The following is a 10,432-nucleotide window of genomic DNA, read 5'->3' as shown; positions in this document are numbered from 1 at the left end:
GGAATACCAGTAAGATATATTGTAGACTGTCTCTCAGCTTGTCTTTTTCAGGCAAGAGTGGTTGTTATGGATTTTGAGGAGAAAGATCACAAAGGTAAAGTGCCATTCTCATCACGTCATATCAAGGGTTTTTATCAGCATGGCTTATCAAGGACAATGTTAATCTTGATCAGTTATCTGGGGTTGTGATTGTCAGGTTTTTCCACTAAAGTTACACCCCATCTCCCTCTCTTCCAATCCCTTTCCATACTTTATTCGACAGCTCATACTCAAGGGGCTGGGAGTAGCATTCATATAATTTATCCGGAATTCTTCTGTACAGAAGACTTGTCTCTTCTCCCACATTTATTTATTCAGTCATTGATTTATATCAACACAGATTCATGGATATTTATTTTATATTTTGGGCCATAATCCAATACTGCATTACTGGTTTTGTAGCTCAGATTGTCCCAGCTTTGGACATGGGAGCTTTTTTAGTTTGTTCCTGTATCCCTTCCACCTGCCCCTATCCTGATTTTTGAGCATTTCCTTACTCTCTAGTGAAAGATGTTCTAGGTTCATCTTGTATATCCCCTGTTCCAGTCCTACAATCAGCACTGCTTTAGTAGCATCCCACAAATTTCAATGTGTTACATTTCCATTATCATTTAATTCAAAATGTCTTCTAATTTCTACTATGACTTCTCTAATTATTGGATTATTTAGAACTGTGGTACTTAATTGCCAAATATATGGAGTTTTCCTAATTATCTTGATGATTTTTTTAAAGATTTTATTTATTTGACAGAAAGAGAGAGAGAGAGAGAACAAGCAGGGGGAGCAGGAGAGGGAGAAAGAGAAGCAAGACCCTGGGATTGTGACCTGAGCCAAAGGCAGACACTGACTGAGCCACCTAGGCTCTATTGATTTCTAATTAATTTCACCGTAATCAGAGAACATATTCTCTATGATGTCAATCTTTTTGTTGTTGTTGTTGTTGTTGTTGTTGTTGTCAAATGATCCTTTATTGAAATATTTTCCTTTGTAGTTCTTAACTAACTGGGCATTCCACTGCACCACTACTGATGTCATCTGTGATGTCATGAGGACAGCAACCAACAACACTACAGCCCACAGCCTGGGCAGTCCTCAGAATGTTTTTAATGGTTCCAGAGAGTTCTCTGGCTAAAGATCAGTGCCACATCTGTCAGACAATGTTGACGATCTCATCAAAAGTGAGATTTCCACCGTGCTTAATGTTTTTCTGCTTCCTTCTGTCTTTTGGTGATTCCTTGAGGGCTTTATTAATCAGGGTGGAGACAGAAGGTACCACTTCAATCTGGGCCTATCTGTTCTTAATGGTCAGTTTCACTGTAATCCTCAGACCCTTCCAATGTCATCACCAAACTTTTGGATATAGACCCAAGGGACTTATCTTGGAGACCAGAGTAGACATGGCACTGACTTCCTCACCAGTGCACCTCAGGTATATGATTTTAATATGGTTGGTATTGAATTTAGGTGACATGGTGGAGGTGGCTGGTGTTAGATGAACCCAGATTTGGGAGCACTAAAGACAGTTGCACCTTCACCCCCTCCCAGCTGAAAGCCAAAAGGCTATGATGTCAACCTTTTTAAATTTAAAATTTGCTTTATGACCCAACTTATGATCTGTCCTGGCAAACACACCACGTACCCTTGAAAGGAATATATATTCTGTCATCATTCAGTGTAATATTCTATAAATATCAATGCAACCACAGTGATTGACATTGTTGTCCAAATCAGTTTTTTATTGATTTCTTGATCTCATTTTATCAATTGCTGGGGAGAGATGATAAAATTACCAATGACTGTGGAATTTTCTATTTCTCTCTTTAATTCCATCTATTTTGTTGCATCTATATTGAAGCTTTGTTATAGGCATATATATATTTGCAAGTAAAGTCATAGTGAAATGACCCTTCTTATCATTGTGAAATGTTTCCCTTTGGCTCTAGTAATACCCTTTGTCTCGAATTCTCCTTTTTCTGATATTAATGTAGCCACTTAAGCTTTCCATCTTAGTGTTCACATTGTATTTTTTTCATCCATTTACTTTCAACATATCTGTCTTTAGAGTGTGTGTCTCTTATAGACAACATATAATTGGATCCTATTTTCTTCAATATGATAATCTATATCTTTTAAATGGAGTATTTTAGTACATTAATATTTAATATAATTATTGGTAGGGTTGGATTTGGAGCTACCATTTAGATTGTTTTTTTATTTTTATATTTTTCCTCTGGTTTTTGTTTTGTTTTCTTTTGTTCTACTGTTCCTCCAATCCTATTTTTTTATTTTTTCAACTTTTTTTAAGATTTAATTTTAATTTTCCTGTCACATTAGCTTTTATTCTTTGCATTACTTTTAGTGGTTGCCATAGGAATTATAATACACATCCCTAATTTTTTTACAAAATGGGTTAGCTTACAGTTAATATGGTTCTATTTCACACAAATTATTTAAACCTTGCAAGGGGCACCCGGGTGGCTCAGCCAATTAGGCAACCAACTCTTGGTTTCAGCTTAGGTCATGGTCCTGGGTTCTAGGGTCAGGCTTCAGACTTGGCATAGAGTCTGCTTGGGTTTATCTCCCTCTCCCTCTACACCCTCCATGCTCATTACCTTGATAACCTGGCCAGCTTGATGGGCCACACACAGCTTGTGTCCATTATGGCTGCTTGGCAGCATTTGTTTGGAGAGCTAACTTTAATTCTTGTAGGATATTTTCACTGAAGTGAATTCTGTGTCAACAGTTTTCTTTCCTTCTCTACTTGAAAGATATTCTACTCTTCCAACTTCCATGTTTTTTAGTGGGAAATGAAACCTAAATGGAATTGTTCCCTTTATGCAATGTATCATTTTTCTTTTGCTGTCTTCAAGATTTACTTTTTATTTTTGACTTTCCACAATTTTGCTATAATGCATTTTTAAATTTGTTTATTTTTTTATTTATTTATGTCCTGTTCTTCACTTTGGATAATTTCAATTGCTCCATTTTCAAGTTCACTTACTATTTCCTTTGTTATCTCCACTGATGTTAAGTCCATTCATCCTTGATATTGTATTTTTCAGTACTAAAGTTTCCACTTAGATTTTTTTCTTTTGCTAACTACTTAGGTTTTTTATTTATTTATTTATTTATTTAAAGATTTATTTATTTATTTGTTCATGATAGACATATTGAGAGAGAGAGAGAGAGAGATGCAGAGACACAGGCAGAGGAAGAAGCTGGGAGCCCGACGCAGGACTCGATTCTGGGACTCCAGGATCGCGCCCTGGGCCAAAGGCAGGCGCCAAACCGCTGAGCCACCAAGGGATCCCCTACTTAGGTTTTTTAAAAAATCATTTTTCTTTCTCTGTTGAGACATCCTATCTTTTCATTCATCATGAGCATATTTTCTTTTACTTCATTGAGGATAGTTATAGTGCCATTTTAAAATCCTGTGTGCTAGTTCCAATATCTGGGTCATCTCAGGGTTGTTTTCAGATTTTCTTTTTTCTCAAGAATATGTTCCAAATTCCTGGCTTTTTGTATGTCAGATAAATTTGAGTTGTATACTGGTCGTTGTAAATATTTATGGAAAGTTATGGAAATTTGTGATTCTGTTTTTTCTTCCCTCTGATAAGAACCACTAACTCTCTTTCTTGGGTAACAGTCCCTGTGTCCTGTGTCTGTTCAAGTATTTTTTTCTTTAACTGAATCACTGTCAGTCTATTTTGTAAATGTATGGTATGAGGGATCATTGAGAAATATGGGTAATCAGAATTTGGGATCCTCTTTGGCTCTTTCCCTACCATGATTCCTCCACTCTCTTTAGCAGCCACAATTTCTCTGGCTTCAATTTCCTAGTTTCCTAGCCCAGAGAGACTCCCGTTTTTACACAAGCACTCTGCCATCTCCAGCATCATATCACTACACTTGTTTTCATGGGAAAAGCCACAAAAACGAGAACTTACTTTAGAAAAAAAAAAAAATCCCCTCCTCTGAGAGCATACTTCCATAAAAAGTCTATCTGTTCCTGTTGATTTTCTACTGCTTCGTGTATGCTTCGTGTAGCTGCACTTTTTTAACTACTTGTCCAGATTTTTAGTTGATTTTTACAGGCGAGACAGTCTGGTAAGACCTTTCTCTGTCATTACTAGGAGCAGAAACCACTGGATATTTTAAAGAACAAATATCATGTCACTCCTATGCTGAAATCTCAGAAACATCTTATCATTGACCCTAGAACTAAGTCCAAAGTCCTTAGTGTGACCTTTAGTTAAGCTCCTGAGCAGAAAATAGGAGGCACCTTCAACTGGAATTTAAAGACAATTTAATAAAGAGACTATTTATAGAAGTTAAAGGAGCAAAAAGGGAGATTAAGGCACTTGGGACTAGGAAAAAGTAGGAAGTCATTGTGACTGCTAGGCTTTAATGAGCAGAATGAACAAAGGGTGTTACCAAAACCAATAAAACTAGGTCCATTGAAGTGGGGCCACTCAACAGGAAATGTTGTTATAAGATACAGTTATTGCCAGAACCTCAGCACCCAAGCAGGGTGAGTGTAGGAGAAGAAATGCCATGCCTTCTTTGCCCCATATTCTCTGATCTCCTACTCATGCTTCTGTTGCCCAGACCCAACTGGAAGTCAGAGGTCTATGTAGCCCAGGTGATGTAATTTTTAGTTTTGAGCCTCTGGGGGCTGCAGAGCATGGCAGAAAAGGACCTACTCTAGCTCATTCTTACCCCTATTGTTTCCTTCAACACAGCCATATGAGACATCTTGCAGTTCCTCAAATAACTCTTCTCCATCCTCTGTCACATGATGTTCCCTCTATGAATGTTCTTCCCCACCTCTCTCTCCCTCTCTCTCTCTGCCAACTTCACTGCTATTCAGCTCCTGTTGTCAGCTTACACCTAAATTCCTCAGGGAGATCTTTTATGACTCCCTAGACTACATAATAACTCCTTTTTGTATATTCCTAAAGCTCCCTGTACTTCTCTGTTACAACACCATGCTCATTAGTGACTAATTAGTCTTGTGTTATAATTTAATTATTTCTCTAACATCTGCCTTCTTTAAGAAACTGTGGGCTCAAGGAGTGACTTCAGAAGGACAGGAGTGATTTCTGTTTTGCTCACCAATCTACCTGCAGTGCTAGCGCAAGATCTGGCACACATAGTGTTCAATCAGCATACGTGGATTGAGGAATCAACATGTCTGTCTCTTGCTGGAATATGGGTGAGATGACTGTGTACTATTAATTTCTGAATCCCCATCTCTTAGCATGGTGCCTACCATAATATGTCCTCAAAAAATGTGATTGTGTATATTCATAAACAAATAAATAAATAAAACCATTTATATTTTAAACCTATACCACACTTGAAAGTAATGAGTCCTATTAACTGAATACTCACTGTGAAAAGAAGCCCTGTCCTTCATTTGTCCTAAAATTGCCTCTTTCAAGCTTTAGAGGCTGTCCTTCTGCTCCCCAGTTTTCAGATTTTCAGATTAGTTTGTGTCTACCCCCAACCATGGTTTTGCAGGCTTTACTTCCCTTATCTTACATACGTTTGACTTTCCAGATTAAAAAAAAAAGCCTCATCTCTATAGTCTCTTTACATTTGGTCAGACTTTAGCCCCGAGAATACTTTATTCCTTTCTTCTAGAATTTCTCAAACTCTGTCACATATTATTAATCAGGGAAGATCAGAAATGCCCATAGCACTGTGTTCAAATGCCAGGTTCTTGCATCAAAAAGGATAAGACTTTCTCTTTCTTTCCAGTCTTTGTCATGATAAGCAAGTCAATCAAATCCTTGGAGAGTTGGTTTCTTCATCTATGACATAGGAGCAATATTGTCTGTGTCAATTATACATTGTTGAGTAACAAACCACACAAAAGTTTAGTGGATTTAAACAACCATTTTATTTGCTCATGATTCTGTGAGTCCAGTATTGGGTTGGGTTCAGGTGACTGTTCCTCTACTGTTCTTCCTGGGGTCACTCACTTAGCTACAATCAGCTGGCAGATCAGCTGGAGGCTGGTTGGGGTAGGGCCTCAACTGAGACAACCTGTCACAGTGATAGGAAGTCCCTGTCCATAGACAGGTCCTGGCTTCTTCACCTGATAGCAAAAGAGTTCCCAACAACAAGAGTAGGCAAAAGCCCAATATATAAACACTTTAGTAGCCTATGTTTGCATCATATTTACTAATTTTCCATGGGCCAAAGCAAGTCATAAGGCTAAAGCCAGAACCATTGTCAAAAAAGCTACACAAATAGATATAGGAAGAATGGTTAATTGAGGACCATTACTATAACAATCTACCATACTTGTTTACCTCAGAGAACTAAGTAAGGATCAGATGAGATGGTACTGGCACACCACAATGTACAATGCAAATTATTATTTTATCAGTGAATGTAATTCAATCATTTTAATTTTATTTGTTTATCTAGGGGTCTTTCAATGACCCCAATGAAATTCAAGTCCTTTTGGAATGGCGTTAAGGGTTAAATTGTATTCCCCAAAAAAGATATGTTGAAATTCTAACCCCCCAGTACCTCAGAATGGGACCTTATTTGGAATTGGGTCACTGCAGATGTAATTAGTTAAGATAAGATCACATTGGAGTAAAGTAGGCTCTTATACAGTGTCTTATGACAAGATGGACATGTAAAGACACAGAAATAAATACACAAGGAGAGCACCAGGTAAAAACAAAGGTAGGGATTAGAGTTATGATGCCACAAGCCAAAGAACATCTTGGGCTACCAGAAACTGGAAGAGGCAGGGATGAACCCTCCCCCTAGAGGGTTCAGAGAGAGCATGGCCCCCTCAGCACCTTGATTTTGGACTTCTAGCCTCCAGAACCCCGAGACAAAAAAATTTCTATTGTTTAAGCCACCCAGTTTGTGGTACTTTGTTACTGCTCCCCTGGGAAACTAATACAGATGGTAAATATCTTTAACCCCCATCAGCTTCATCTAAAGAAGAGTGAGATAGAATGAACCAAGAGTATCTGATTGAGAGTCAGAAGTGCAGGCCACTCATCATCTACCAAACTTGAACAAGTGACTAAACCTCTCTGGGCCTTAGTTTCCATATGAATGTTCACAATGAATGTGCAGGAAGAGGGTTGCAGTCAATCCATGTTTGTAAAAGTATGGTGTGCGTATACTATGGTAAGGTACTTGGGATAGTTTTACATGGGTACAAGGGGAAACATTTTTTTTAAAGAAATCTGGGTTTTTATTAAGATTTATTTATTTATTTTAGAGACAGAGAGTGGGAGGGGAAATGGGCAACGGGAGGAGAGAGAGAATCCCAAGCAGACTGAGTGTGGAACCTGACACAGGGCTCAATCTCACGACCCTGAGATCATGATCTGAGCTGAAATCAAGAGTGAGTATTTAATTGACTGAGCCACCCAGGTGCCCTAAGGGGAAACATTTTTAAATTTTAATGATTAATGTTAATTATCGTTATCTTGAATACGTGCAAGCAAGGCTGGTTTTCCATTTATTCTGGTAATATAAAAACATGCAGCTTTTTAAAGTCTCAACTGAAATAAAGTTATGAGTAAATAATAGAACAGTTGGCATATGTATTTGTCAAAAACTGTGAAAGTGGTGTGTGAAAGACTGACATTTGGGGAAACACTGAATTATACATTCTCAAGGATCCTTCCAGATGGAATTATACATTCTCAAGGATCCTTCCAGATGGATTTTGTGCTTCCATAAAGATGTCCACTAGAGAAGAACACAGGTAAGACTCTAGAGGAAGACAGGTAGGCAGTTAATGGAGGGATGAGGGAGGCATAGACATTTCTGAAAGAACCCAAGAGGGGCAGCAGACCACTTGGTACTCTTGGGAAGCATCTTCTGATTCAGGAACTGTTTACTCCATATCCATCATATATCCTTCCCCAAAGCCACCATCTCACTAGGTGTCTTTGCCAGGCTATCTAACCCTTTTTAAGTTTCCATGACTGGAAGCCCCAGGCCCTGAGACACAAGCCACCTCCTCACTCAAGAGGTAAATAGTAACAACTATCAAGTCGGGAATCTGGAGAACCTTATAAGTTGGACTTGGCTCTGTGCTGTGTTCTGGTTTTCTACTCAGATATAATATGGGGTCACATTTGATTATACGTGGCTGTTGACAGTTGAAGAAAGGGCAAGGAGCATAAAGAGGCCTGAGTCAGAGCCTTGTAGGAGACTCTCAGTGCTGGAAGAAACCTTGGAAGTCATCTAGCCTCCTCTAGTGTATCCCCATCAGATGTCACCCAGCTCCTGCTGAACACAATCATTGTCACGATACCCCTTCCATTGTCAAATGGCACTTAGCATTAGAAGTATCTTTTTCTGTGACAGGGTGCAGTCTCCCTCCTCATAATTTAGATTTTTGAGTCTGAGGGACCCTCAAGCAATCATCTGTTTAGTCCCTGCCTTTTATCAGGGCAGGTGTTATTATCTACACTTTTTTGCAGGAGACAATGGAGACCCAGAGAGGTTAATGGCAGAGAGGAGGCTCCCCATTTCCTGTGCAGTGATGTCCCATTATGCCACAGTGTTTCATTTACCTTCTGACTGAGCTCTTACAGCTGACTAGACCAAAAAGCCATCGATTCTTCTTTTCTGTCAATGCAGACATCTCTTACTCAGCATATTTGATATCTGACAATTTTTATTATCTTCCCACCACCCACTGTGCTAGCTTTACCCTCCACCAATCCTAGGAGAAACTCTAAAGCCTACTTTTAAATATACCTGTCTCATTTCTATTCCATTTTTGGCACTGATTTGGTTTGGGGATTCTCACCTATTGGTCTTTGGTCTGCATTTCGTATCTCCACACAATAAGCCCTTCTTCCAGCCAGCAACTCTCCACATACTTGACATGATCCTACTCACAGTCATATAAATCTTTTCTTCTGTAGATTAAGTATGCTCAGTTCCCCAAGCTGTTCCCTGAGGACATAGCTCCCAAATCTCTGAATACCTTTGCTGGGTCTTCTAGAGTGCTCCAATATGTGGTGCTCAGAACTGAACACAATATTATAGCATAGCTGTAATGTCACCGCTATTATCTGGCCACTGCACTTCTGTTAATGCAGCAGTAACTTCTTGAGCAGCCACAGGATACTCAGGACTCTTGATGAACTTGCAGTCAACTAGATCCCTAAATTATGAATCACTGTTAAACTAGACTTTCCATACCTTTACTTGTAAAATGGATACTTTTTAACCTAATTTTAGAAGTCTCAGGTATTCATGTGGATTACATGTTCAGGTCTTTAATTAAATATTATCTTCTTGGTGAGGTCTTCTGGACAAGCCCAAGGAGGTCAGGTGTCTGCCTAAACACACTTCTCTAGAATTCCCTCATCCACTTCTCTGCTTAGTTTTTCTCTATAGCATTTACCAACATTGACACACTATTTAATGCAGTTATTTATTCTTTTGTTAAATCTGTCTTCCTTCATTAGAATGTAAACTCCATGAAAAGAGGGCTTTTCATCGTTTTGTCCATTACTAACACCCTCATAGAGATAATATTTTGTGGCACACAGTAAGCATTCAATAAATCCTGATTGTATCAATAAGTGAATAAAATATAGGTGGATGAGTCCTAACAAATACCATAGGCCAGGTAACTTAAACAACAGACATTTATTTTTTCACAGTTCTGGAAGCTAAAAATCAAAGATCAAGGGCCAACAGCAGTCAACTTCTGGTAAGGGCTCTCCTCCTGCAGACAGCTGCCTTCTCACTATTTCCTCACACCGTGGCCTTTATTTGGGGTGTGTGTGTGTGTGTGTGTGTGTGTGTATAGATTTTTTTTTCTCTCTCTTTATAAGGCTACCAATCCTATCAGAGTAGGACCTCATCGTTATGACCTCACTGAAACTTAATTACCTCCCAAAAACCCATCTCCAAAGACAGTCACATTGGGGGTTGGGGCTTCATCATGACTTTTGGGCGGACACAATTTAGTTCATGGCAGTAAGACATTGGAGATAACCTAATCAAACCATTTATACAGATAAGGAAACTGTGGCCTTAAAATGCTGGGCAAAAACATCTTGCCCACTCACCTCCTGATAAGCTCTCACATAAGGGCAGCCAGTACCACCCTGGAATCAAGCTGAGCTCCAACCAATAAGCATATATACATCTAGCAGCTCAATTCTTTCTGCTGGAGACTCATCTCTAAATTTCAAGACCAAGGACCCTTCTTCCATTTACTGTGTGGTCTGGTAGGCCCTGGAAAATGGCCACAGGGGCCATATATATTGAAAGAACTTGCCATCTTTCCAAGAACCCATCCATCAATTCTGTACTTACTGAGCCCATCTCAGGATACAACCGAGCTGTGCTCTCTAAGTGATGACAACAAGCTGGTAAG

General features: G+C 39.1%; 1 long non-coding RNA gene across 1 annotated transcript; it reads left to right on the top strand.

The window, feature by feature from the left end:
* Positions 1 to 1,124: 1,124 nt before the first annotated feature.
* LOC140605525 (uncharacterized) lies at positions 1,125 to 5,351 on the top strand. Its single transcript, XR_012008178.1, has 3 exons — positions 1,125 to 1,217; positions 1,367 to 1,468; positions 5,097 to 5,351. It is a non-coding gene; the product is annotated as an uncharacterized lncRNA (long non-coding RNA).
* The last annotated feature ends 5,081 nt before the right edge of the window (positions 5,352 to 10,432 follow it).

The sequence above is a fragment of the Canis lupus genome, chromosome 15 (assembly GCF_048164855.1).
Source record: "Canis lupus baileyi chromosome 15, mCanLup2.hap1, whole genome shotgun sequence".
In the NCBI taxonomy this organism is placed as follows: domain Eukaryota; kingdom Metazoa; phylum Chordata; class Mammalia; order Carnivora; family Canidae; genus Canis; species Canis lupus.
This window is presented reverse-complemented; position numbering and strand designations above follow the sequence as displayed.